The sequence below is a fragment of the Olea europaea genome, unplaced genomic scaffold (assembly GCF_002742605.1).
Source record: "Olea europaea var. sylvestris unplaced genomic scaffold, O_europaea_v1 scaffold383, whole genome shotgun sequence".
Classification (NCBI taxonomy): domain Eukaryota; kingdom Viridiplantae; phylum Streptophyta; class Magnoliopsida; order Lamiales; family Oleaceae; genus Olea; species Olea europaea.
In genome coordinates, this window is record NW_019257731.1 from 208,146 (window position 1) to 221,145 (window position 13,000).

A 13,000-nucleotide genomic window follows, 5' to 3' on the forward strand; every position below is an offset into this window, starting at 1 on the left:
CAAGAAAGAATAATAGCTTTGAATTTATACCCAAGAAGAACAACCTCTTGTTAAATTCTCTTCAAGCTTTTCTCTATTTTTCTCTCCCAAAACCGGATGAAAAATGAAGGGAAAAAACAGCAATATATATAGAACTGAATAATGAAGGGAAAAAACAGCAATATATATAGAACTGAATCGGGCACCATGGCGCCCACTCATGGCGTCATGGCTTGCTAAAAATCTAGTTTTTAGTTCACAAATTTTACTTCCGAATCAGAGAAGTAACTTTTATGCACAACCAAACATGTTTTGTATAGCTCTTACAAGTTCATTTCCGTTTATTTTGTCATTTAGATTATATTAATAAAAATTTCCGCAGTGTGCTGCATTTAGAATCGATAATCGGACTCTTGGTTTTGACACCGAAACCCAGTAGCCCTTTAGAAATCCTGAAGTGCTGGGAGTTTGGACACAAAATCTCCATTGCAATATTCCATTTGCATTTTAAGGTTCTGGTGTCGCGTCGACGCCCATATACAATTTTACAGAAATTCAGTACAAACACAGTATTAAGCTTAATTTAAAGAAATCCTTAAGTACTACAAAAAATAGTTCCATTACAAACATTCGAAAAGTATAATACTTGGTGTTGGGAAAACACCTCCCAAAGATTGCCCAAGATCAAACAAACTTGCAATGTAAAAAAAAAAAAAATCCAAACCACTTCAAAGATAAGAAATTGGGGAAGAAATGATTTTTCAATATATATGAAGAACAATGGATTGGATTACTTGAACAAGCCTTAAGTTAATCCCCAAGAAAGAAAAATAGCTTTGAATTTTTACCCAAAAAGAACAACCTCTTACTTGTTAAATTCTCTCCAAGCTTTTCTCTATTTTTCTCTCTCAAAACCTGATGAAAAATGAAGGGGAAAACAGCAATATATATAGAACAGTGGCGCCATGGCGCCTGCATCACTGCTCCATTCTTTCTATTTGGGGGCCATGGCGCCCACTCATGGCGTCATGGTGCCTGCCTCCCTGCACCTTTCTTTCTTACACTTGGAGAAGGTGGTTTAAAGTGATTCAAAACATCCTTCTCATTTTTTTACTGGCATTACAAACTTAAAAATATAAAATTCTTCTTAATGCATAAAAGCGTAATTTGTGGTTCCTTTCATGATGTCCATATACGTAGTATCTTCATTGATCGGCCCCCAAGTTCATAATGATATCCCAACTATTCATGCCTTATCTTCTGAAGAGTAGAAGAGGAGAGAGAAAATAATGATGAATACAAAATTCAGTAATGCAATATGGTGTACATGTGATCGTGCACACTCTTCATTTCTTTCTTGTGGGCTCACACCAAGTCTGGTTGATCCTTATCAAGACTCAGTATATTCTATATCATTCTATTCGCTCTATCGCCCATCTCAGAATCATAGCTGACTCCAATACAATCTTTAATTCTTGATTCTTGGGGTATAGACCGAGGTATCTGTAGTTTCAAAAGTGGAATTTCATTTGGACAACCATTTCTTGTACAAGATCCAATATGGTGTACATGTGATCGTGCACACTCTTCATTTCTTTCTTGTGGGCTCACACCAAGTCTGGTTGATCCTTATCAAGACTTTCAGTATATTCTATATCATTCTATTCGCTCTATCGCCCATCTCAGAATCATAGCCGACTCCAATACAATCTTTAATTCTTGATTCTTGGGGTATAGACCGAGGTATCTGTAGTTTCAAAAGTGGAATTTCATTTGGACAACCATTTCTTGTACAAGATTGTTAATAGTCAGATATAAATTCAAAACATATAGGCATATACAACAAATATCTCTATATAACAATCATAATTCGTATGATCGTCAATCATATAATCATATAAATCACGTAGACATGCTCCACTCACATCATTAATTATAAATGTCAAATAAACATATTCCACTCACTATGAAAATTTGAGATTTGGTCTAACTTATGGTAATCATATTTTGCGTTAAACTGTAATCATAAGGGATGCATATGAAGAAGAATCATTCATTATAGGAAGAGAACGCATGTATTCAGCGACACCTGTACAACTGCCATTAACATCAAGCTTCCATTTAATCCTTTCAAAAATAACAAACTTGAAGGTATAATAAAATGGAAGATTCTACACAATAAAGAATCTTTGAAACAAATTTATTACCACCCAGACACGAGAAGTCTAAATTTTTTGTTTAATGCTTGTTCTTCTTCCTTTTCTCTTCTCTTCCCTCTCTACTGCTTGTGCCTGTGTATATTCTGAAAAGTTCAAACCCAACTTGAAATCCTCCAAGCTGGTCCTTCAATTAATGATTCGCCAATTTGCCCAATTAATATCAGGATTCAACTTAAGTATCTTTTATAGGGAGGTTATGTGTTCGAATCCTGGAGACGCAACAGAAATCCATGAGCGATAAGATGGGCACATGCTCTCCCAAAGCGAACGATATGTAAGTTAATTAACAGCTTGGGCACAGAGTCCAAATTGTTACAAAAAAAGGCTATTTTTATGGTCTTGGTGAGAAAGAAACAAACCAAGCAAGAGCTGGCCTCACTGCATGGTTGGCAAGTGGCAACCATGTAATCGGTTTAACCTTTAATATTCCAGATTTCATCTTTCATCAAGCCGTTTTGCATGCTAATTTCGAGTACTTGGCAACCATGCAATGGGTTGAACCTTAAATATTCCAGATTTCATATTTTATCAAGCCGTTTTACACACTAATTTCGAGTTGTCATCTATGATTGGAGTTCATGGTATTTATCTGAAGTACTCTCAATGTACTACATGATGCTTTTATCAGAATAAAAAATCATTCATCAAGGTAAAATATATAGCCACTCAAAAATGGTTGCATAAAATTGTCGAAACAGATTTCAGGTTCAACGTTGCATTTTGCGAACTAGATTCGGCGTGTGTCCTGAGGTTCAAAATATAATTCAAGATATTTCTTTGAAGGGTTCACGGTATATTACGGGATGCCTTCTTCATAACACAAAAAGGTAGAATGACGAGGAAGATAGTAAAATCAATCCAAAGGTACTCATAAGACATGAGTTATCACATTTTGATGAAAGGTAAATTAATTCCTCCTTTAATCATAAAAACTCATGTAAATCTCACCCAATATATATTATTAAAATAGTAATAAGTTTCAAGGTTTTACACTTGAAGACTAATAAGCGAATTAAAACACAAAACACCTCTTGAGGTATTATTTTCCTCAATTTTTTTTATGAGATTAAAAAATGTATATCTTCTCCAAGTTTCATTCTACATCAATCGTGTCCAGAGGCGGATTTAGGGGCCGGCGAGCTAGGGTGGCCGCCCTAGCTGGATTCATCTAGGAGAATTTTCCTTTCTTTTTTTTCTGTTTTTTTTTTTTTTCGATAACCGATAGAATTTTTAAATTGTATATTTGATAATTCATATTAACAATAAATATCCTTGTTAGCTTGGTTGGCCCTTCAATTATTGAATTGAATATCCTATGTTTGAAACTTTTTAAGAGCAATATTTTTTATAATATTTGTATTTTAACAATCTTTACCAAAACAAATGCAAGGAAGGTGATTTAAACTTGTTACCTTCCTTAAACATATTGACCACTTTACCATCATGAAACTTATTGATTTTTAGCACATAATGTAATAAAATAACATATGTTCAATTTTATTGGTTTAATGCAAGTAGAAATATTTTAACCGGTGTTTTGTCCCTCTTCTTGATTTTCTTTTTCTTTTCTTTTTTTCCCTCTAATCAATTGATTTGAGAGTTTAGTCAATTAATGGTGAATGAATTTGTAGAAAAACTGGCCTTAGTGTCATAAGAAATCTTTCAACGAAACTTATTTAATTAATAAAAGGTTCCACTTTTCATTCACAAAAAATTGATTGCGAGAAAGTGGAATCATATAAGCACATAAATAATTTTAATTTTGTTAATATAATAATGTTTGTTTAATTAAATTTAATTGTAAACTGAATATTGACATTTTGTTAATATGTATTGCCTTTTTAATTGGAAAACTAAATTAGGGCATTTTGTAGATTATGGAACGATTTTTTAAATCCAAAATGAAAGTTCGTACCTAGTTCTAGTTCTAGCAGTGTATCTAGTTCTTCTAGTTCTAATCCATACGATTTTTTGAATATTATTTATTTAAATATTAATAAACAACCCCGCTATCACAGATGTTGGCTGCCAATAGTAAGTTTTCAACGTTCACGATCCTCCCTAACTGAACTCGACCCTTTGATTCGCCCTTGGTTGTCCACATGGTCCTATCACTATGACGTGTGGCCTTCAACAAGGGTGTTGGCTCTCTCCGTATTTGTTTTTGTTATGCACATAGAGTTTTTCTACACTACTACAAAGAGCAAAAACTGATCTACAGATAGGGGCTTTAATTGTAATTGGCGCATGCGTCGGTCATATTCTTTTTTTCTTTTTTTTAATACCTATGACAGCCTTGGTTTTTCCACACTACACCACTTTTATTTTGAAGACCCAATTGCAACCAATTCCATGTTTTCCCACTCCCAAGTTCTTGTCTTTTGCAGAGCATTAAATTCTTCCTAAATGGCCTTTCTCGAATTTGGATCTAGAACAACATCTTTATATTATTTTGGCTCAACAAGAGAGTAAATATTAGACAAAAATGAACAGTGACCCTGAGAATAAAAATTGAAGAGAGGGGAATACCTATCTTACGTACTTCTTATATGAGTAAGATAGCGAGGTTTAGATAGCTCATGTTCCATGGGATGTAAAGAATCAATTATTGAGCCATTAGAGGGATATATATCAGTGCTTGACTGCTGCACATTCCTGCATGCGAGAATAGTATGCACAGGAGAAGGGCGCAAATCATACTTGGAATGATTAGAAACATCAAGTTGAGAAGAAACATCATCATTGGGCTCATCAGCACAGCAAGGGCATCAATATGTAACTGTTCAGATTTTGTGGGTGGCGAATATTTCGGAACACGATAATATGATATTTTTTCAAGAAAAACAACATATCGTGACACAAAAAAGCAACATGTGTCTGGATGATAACAACTATAACGTGGGACGGATGTGGGGGAGGGCAGCACTGGGCTGTAGCCCAGTGTTGTCCAAGCCCATATCCATAAATAATTGACAAATTGTGAAGAAATTGAGAAGAAAATAACTCATAGCCCACCAAAAATAAACAACACAATTTTTATAACCCGCCAACAGCAACAACCCAATTGTAACAAGCATAGACGGATCTAGCAATAGGCTGGGCTTGGCTATAGCCCAGCCCCTGCTCCAACCCACATGGTAAGAAGGAAGGTATTTTCTAGTTAAATTGGCTCAAATAGCTATGTTTAGCCCACCTTCATATTGTGTCCCAACCCGAAGTCCAATTATCCAAATATTCTTTCATGGTATTAATGAAATGTGTACAATTTTATTACCAAATTATTTTTTTATTTAATGTATACTTTGCTTATAATTATATATAAACTTTTATAATAAATAAAATTGTATTGATTAGAGCTAAAATAAATTACTTATTTTAAAAGTAAGAGACACTAAGGCCCTGTTCTCTTTGTGTTTCGGTTTTGTAATTTTGAATTCATTTTGTGTTTTGTGTTTTGAGGGCCTATTTTGAAATTGTTGAAAATACGTTCTTTTTGTCATTTTACAAAATTGTTTCTCAAAACAAAAAAATGAAAAACGCGTTTGCTTTGAAATTTTCAGAATAATTTTTTATAATATTTTGTTGAAGAAACTGACACAAGACCTCTATAACACCACCACAAAGCCGACCAAAATCAATACCACCACAATCACCATTGCCAACCACTGCCAAAATCAACACCAACACCCAGGAACCATCAACCACTGCCACCGCCAAAATCACCACCACCACCATCAACCATCAAAAATTGCCACTGCCGCCACCACCACATAGGGTGAAGACCGGCAGCAAAGGGGGACACGCAGAAAATCGAGAAGAAAGAAGAACCACATCAATTCAATTCATCAAAGATATTATCACAGTTAAGATTAATTCAACCAATTCAATCACCACATCACCGTCGTCGACCGTCACCACCACCATCAAACAAATCAACCGAAATCAACACCAACACCACCACTCATCGCCATCAGATCGAAAAAGGAAAAAAAACCCAACAGTGCAGAGTGAAAAGAGGACGAACTACAGCCGAAGTCGAAGAGCTCACTGCTACGACCTTCACCTCCCCAAATCGCAACCAGTGTCGAAGAGAGACGAGCCCAGACAGGCAGTAGCCTTGCGATGAATGGGTCGCGGCGTGGGGAAGGGACGTTGCAACACCCCACGCCCACGTCGGGATTGGGGCATATCCTTCGTCGTCTCCTCACGCCGGCGCCGGCAAAAGAAAGGAAGAAAAGAAGGTGTAAGTGTGCAACGAAGAGAGAAGAGAGATGGAAGAGTTTGAATAGAGATGCAATTTTGCCTGTTTTCCGCATTTTTCACTTGTTTTCTATTTTTGTGAAGCAAAAGCCCAAAATGTTTTGGGTTTTCTTCACAATTTTTTTTTTTTTTTTTTAAAACTCGTTTTTGAAAATGGAAAAGAGAACGCGTTTTCACTAACAGAAAACGATTTAAAAAGGGCAAAGAGAACATAGCCAAAATGTTTGGCCAAGCTTAAACTTATTTATACACATAAGACATAAACTTACTTATTTTGACCACGAAATTGATGTTACTATCAAAATAAATAACTTACTTCATATTTAATCTTGTAATAAAGAAATATTTACAAGAACTTATTTATTTATAAATAAGATTATATGTATATTATAGAAGCTGAATCAAACATGGATAAAAAATTTAACTACTTTTTTTTTTTTTAGGTTCTTTATTGTTGGATATATATCATTTGCCCACATTTATCATACTTCTATCAGTTTATATTTTCTAAGGTGAGCATCGATTTCGTATTTTGCAAGACACAGTACAAATATCTAGTGAGACATTTTAGGATGAGAATCTAGACTTACATTTCATTGAGTGTCTAATACTAGTCGTCATGAATGTAATGAACGTAGTTTCTTAAACTCGATCTCTTGTAGTGTGAATTTATTTAAAAATTTTAAAATTTAGCCCACCCCTAAATTCATTTCTGGCTCTGCCCTTGACAATAACCTTTATGACCAATGCCATACCCCCAAGAAAACACATAATAAGGAACATGCCAACAATTTATAGTGCTCTTTCTTAGGTTACAAAACAAAGCAAGCATGACCTAACACACGAAAAAGATCATAATTTGGTTAATTTCCATATAGATGTTCATATGGAGATATACCTACAAAATTATAGATGAAAAGCGATTACTCAGAAAAATGGCTGTAAGAATATCATTGCTTAAAAATCCCAATGGAACATATGCAACAAGAAGTAATGGAAATGAACTATTTAAGTAATATGAAAATATTTACACTTGGTGACTCTATTTTGTTGAGGTGTACGTGCATAATTTGTGTCCTCAGAATCAAGAAGATTTTTAAAAACAATAGGTAACTATTTGCCACCTGAATCACAACTGCAACATTTGATAACTGCATTTTAACCATAGCATTACATGTAATATAAATGTCACAAAACTCATATTTCTTACATAAGAAAACCCCCAACAATATGGAGAAAAATCATCAACAAGTACAACATTATAATGAGAAATCCCTTTGTACGGATAGAAGATTTTTCCTATATCAGAATGAACTAACTAAGAAGGAGCAGAAGTCATTAAAGCACTAGTAGTAAAAGGTAAATTGTCTGTTTTCCAAATGACAGCCAACATGACTAGAAATATGAGTTCGAGAAAGAGAGACATGACCCAAACGAGAATTCCTTAAATGAAATAGACTCCACTTAGAAACTAAATTCTGTAAAGAAGACTCAACAAAAGTACTAACGGCAGTACAAGAAGGAAAAATGAAGCAAATCAAGCAAGTAAAGTCCACCTTCTCTATGTATACCACAATCTGCTTCCTAGATGTGTGATTCTGTACAGAACAATGGATTGGAGAAAAAGTAACATTAAAACCAATTATAGTTAGTTGTCCAATTGATAAAAGGTTCATAGGGAGGTTAGGCACATCATAAACATCAGATAAGGACCAAGTTGGTTGTTTAACAGTTGCAGGTGGACGATATCCACGAAAATGAGCGGGAGGGTATTCGAACCCAACTTTTGGCTGTCCATTGGGTGACTCTTGATAACATGACGCCCTGCAGGATAGCGATTGTCCTACGAGCTAGTTCAACACATGATTTACAAGGAAGAACACGAGAGAAAAAGCTCAAAATACAGAGAAATCCTCTGACGTTCAACTCAATTTTATTAAAATCTAAAATGACGAAAAGCAGCCCACAAGCCGAGCTATATAGCTTAAAAAAACGTTATTATTGGAATTTTACCAAAAATAGTGAAATCTCAATAATCATACCAAAATAAACTACGTAATAAAAGAAGTAACTCGCCAAAAATCTGGCTCAAATCAAGACTATAATCATCAAGAAAATGACAAACGAAATATCACGAAAAATGAAAAAAAAATAACTAAAAATAAGAATTAGGAAGTGAAAACAGATTGGTCTCGAAAACTATGCCCACCGAGAGCAGCTGAGTGACCATGACGTGCACACCGAAAAGAGTTTTCCAGATTGGGGTTTACAATTGCAATTCTGATAACCGCAGCCAAAGTTATGGCCAAATTATCAAGATGTGTTCAGAATTGCCCCAATTAGGAAAAGACTGCGATCACTTGCCATCTTTGCGCCAATTTTTCAACTCATGGTATCTTAGCACCATCAACGTACTATCTGACAACCTAGCATCTCTTGCAAGCATTCAAAACACAAAATTAATACTTACATAGTTAAAGTAACCAATAAAATTGGGATCACAACCCTTACCTCATGTTTCGAACCCAAAACACATATCATACCTACTTTATGTACTCATCAGGGCCAAGGTCACAAACAAATACCACAGTAAAACAGATAATCACAGTGAAATCAAGAGCAAATAAACATGCAATGAAGATATAACATAAGATAAAAGACACGGTTCTTTTCAAAACACATTTATACAGAACAATAGATCAACATGAAATTAATCAATCAAATGATCAACACATATGCAACAAATGCATAAATGACTCCACAAACAGATCTCACCACACTTATAATATCTCATTCCGAGTTGTTCACACCTCGAGAACATATATCTCCTTTCATCGTCCATCATACTCACTAGACTGATCACTCAACTCATATCTAACTGGTAAACCACAATTGATCCTAAGTCCACGAGATAATCCTCTATTACTACATCACTTCTCCCAACCTAAGTAGATAATGGGACTCCACCTAACAGAAGTAATAGAAGTGTCTCTCTTACACTTCACCTGATTATGGTCTTTATAGATAAAAGATTCCAACATTTAATTACCTCTCCACTCATGATCTAAATGTCATACTCCACAGCCCCTGTACAAACCACCAATGTACCCATAGATATCTATACTCTATCTTACCAAAAGACACTCAACAAACTTACTGCTAAATCATCCCAACCCACTATGCATGCAAACAATTATACAAAGTAATCAATTTGCTCTCAAATTCATGCAAATATACGTATCAAACACATTGAAATGCAACATATAACCTTGCAAAGGAATTAAGCAATTACACATATGCAGAAAGGATTACACATAGATACACATACAGTAATTAGGTTTATTCTCAATAAACCTCAATAGGGTCATCACTCGACCCAATAGCTATATTTGCCTCACCTCTCATCTTACCTTTCTGCTTATCCTTTTCTTGGGACAATCCTTAATAAAGTGCCCAATTTTACTACAACTGTAATGTTGTTTACCACTGGACTTGTCCTAACCTTTACCCTTCCTCTTATCACCCTCATCACTCGAGTCACTACTGTTTTAAGCTCTACCCAAATTCATTTGCTTAAACTTCATTCTACTCATCATCATATATAACTCACCAATCCTCTTATCTTTTTTTTTCAACCTTAATTTCCATCTCTTTACTCTTAAGGAAATCTATGAAAATCTCGAGTGTTAAGGTGTCCCTACTATAATTAATTGCATTCTTAACCTCTCTATTTGAATCCGGCGTCGAATTAAGCAAAATAGTGGTCTTATAAGTTTCAAAAACCGCCTCGTCACAGTTATATCTTAAACAAGTTTGTTAAAAATATCATGATTTTCATCAAAAATCCTTTGAAAGATCCATTTTAAAAATAAAAAATCTTTCAAGCAAATACAATTTATTAGGAGTAAACTCAAGCAAAATATAAATCCTCTAACTTTTTTCCAAAGTTCTTCAATAGAATCAAATTTTCTAACTTTTCTCAAAACAATGTCAAATAAGTTTAAAATAATTGAAGTGCAAGCAAGTTCATCATATTCTTTTTGTGCTTCTATCAAATTTACAAGGAATTTACTATCTATGACTTTTGAAATTTTTTGTTGAACCAAACTCTCCTTAATTTTTTGTTGCCAAATTAAAAATCACATTTTTCCATTGAAAATTTCAACTTTGAAATGTAAAAACATTTCAAAAAAACAGAACAACCAAAGTCCACAAATAGGTCACACAAAGTAATTCTAAAATCAGAGCATACACTTTCTAAATTCTCAGGGTTTAGTGAAATTCGAGATCTCAATATTAAGAGAATGGTTAAACGGGTCAAGTCTAGGCATTTTAACTGAATAATCAATGGAACACGAAGATATCTTAACAAAAATTCAAATTCTCACGCAATACAGTCTCACACAGTGACTAAACGACAATTAAAGCACAAAAACAATTATCAACTTGCAATCAGATTCAACACTTCAAATGAACAAATAATTCCTAAATTTCTAGCACAAGCAATAATTATCCCACACTGTAACCCGAATCCTAATTTCAACCCATATAATGACGCGCTATTGTTGAAATTTAAATTAGAATAAGCTAATATATCAGAACGGACCAATCTGAGTCCATAAATAACGAGAGATAACGAATTTACCACTTTAGGGCCACCACTATTCTCCCTAAAGTTTCCAGCAACTACAACGATCAATCAAGAAAAAAATGAACAACCTATCTTTAGAAGTCGTCATCGGAATCAACTCCATGCACCCTCATTCGAGGCTATCGAAGTCACACTTATCGTCGCAAATTGTGCAGTAGGAACACCTCCCGAGCCAATTGCTCAGTGGCGCCTCCACTTGCACGTCTCGAATATGGCCTCCATTTCATCGCCAGGTCTCTAGATTGGTCAAAAATTGCACAAACAAGTTTGATTTTTAGACAATTTTCTAGACAGATTTGTGATCTATTTTCTACTTCATTTCAGTCGATTTTTTGGGCAATTTTTGTCAATTTTTCAAGCCAAATCTACCAACTTGAAGCTTTGATACCAATTGTCGTGGAAGCTGGCTCTGATGATCTTCAAAATGGTGTTTTTGGGGCTCAGTTTCACATTTCTTTCTTTACCAAACAACTAATCCAAATGGCAATCTCACTCAGAAAGACGAGATAACGGTGATGATTTGTAGGCCACAAAGGCGTGGCAAAAATAGTGGAAATAGGCAAGAAAAGTGACCAAAATCAATGAAGAAAGCGCCGTTTTTTTCTTTTCCAAGAGGCAACCCATTTTCAGCAATGAAGCAGCTATATTTTCTCCCTAATGTCATACACACATCACACACTAACGGCTAGGGTAAAGGCAACATATATATAGGGTTAAGTTAGGCTTTAGTTGGACCAATAATAAGGTTAAATGTATAAAGATTCAAAGCCATCCAAGAGATAATATATATATTGGCCATGAGTAGCATTAATTTTTTAAACTAATTTCCATGGTCCATGTTGCTTTTGGGAGCCTTTAGACTTGGTTGTTGGTAATCAATTCACCATTGGTTGAGGCTTGTGAAGTTATATTCTGATGTTTATATTATAAACCAAGATTCATTGGGTATCAAAAAATCCAACATGCAGAAGTGCTCTAGACTCCTAAAACTCTCTTTTATGATGGAAATGTCGGGGATATGGAGCTCATGATCATATCTAGGGTTTTATCAAATGTATTGAAAAATTACAATCTAGAGGCTAATTACATTTGCATATGAGGAATCTATGAAAAATGATGAATAGAAAGTGCATTAATTGAAATTTGACTCTTGAATTAGTAAAACAAATATATGATACAATCTCACTCCGTATTTCTTATTATTTTGGATTGTATTGAATTATATTTTCATATGTATATGATTTTTATGTTTTAGTACATTTATATATTGATTGAAGAGTTTTCTAATATTATTTAATTAAATATTAATAAACGATCTTACTATGGCAGCTATAGACGGTCGAGGTCAACGCGGTCAATTGCAACCCTAGCTCACTCGAATTTTTGGATCCGCCCCTAATAATGCGGTGAGAAACTGACAGCTAGATCCAACGAGATACATCAATAACATTATTCTCATTTGACAAAGCTAATTACTTTCAATTAGGATGTTGATGCCAAAATGTATACGGGGAACCTCCTTTCCTTATTGCGCTGAAAGCATCATGAAATGACGAAAGAATCCATGCGGCATACAACTTTCCTTTCTTATGCCCCCCTCACAGTTATCTTCTAGTTTCGGTCCTTGACAACAAGATCAGAAGATGTAAACTCAAAAGTACGAGAATTATCTCATTAAATTTGCCAACGGATAGCAAGTTCTTTTTCAAATGTAGAACAAGAAGCACGTCATTTAATTTAAATTTTCCTTCTTTTGACTCCATGATTAGAGTATCGCGAGGCTTGATATGTGGGATGGTTGTCATAATCAAAGGGATTGTAGTTCCTGACAGATATTTGGGATCTTCTATAGTAACTTCTACTCTCCTATCAGTTTTGAGATAAAACGTGT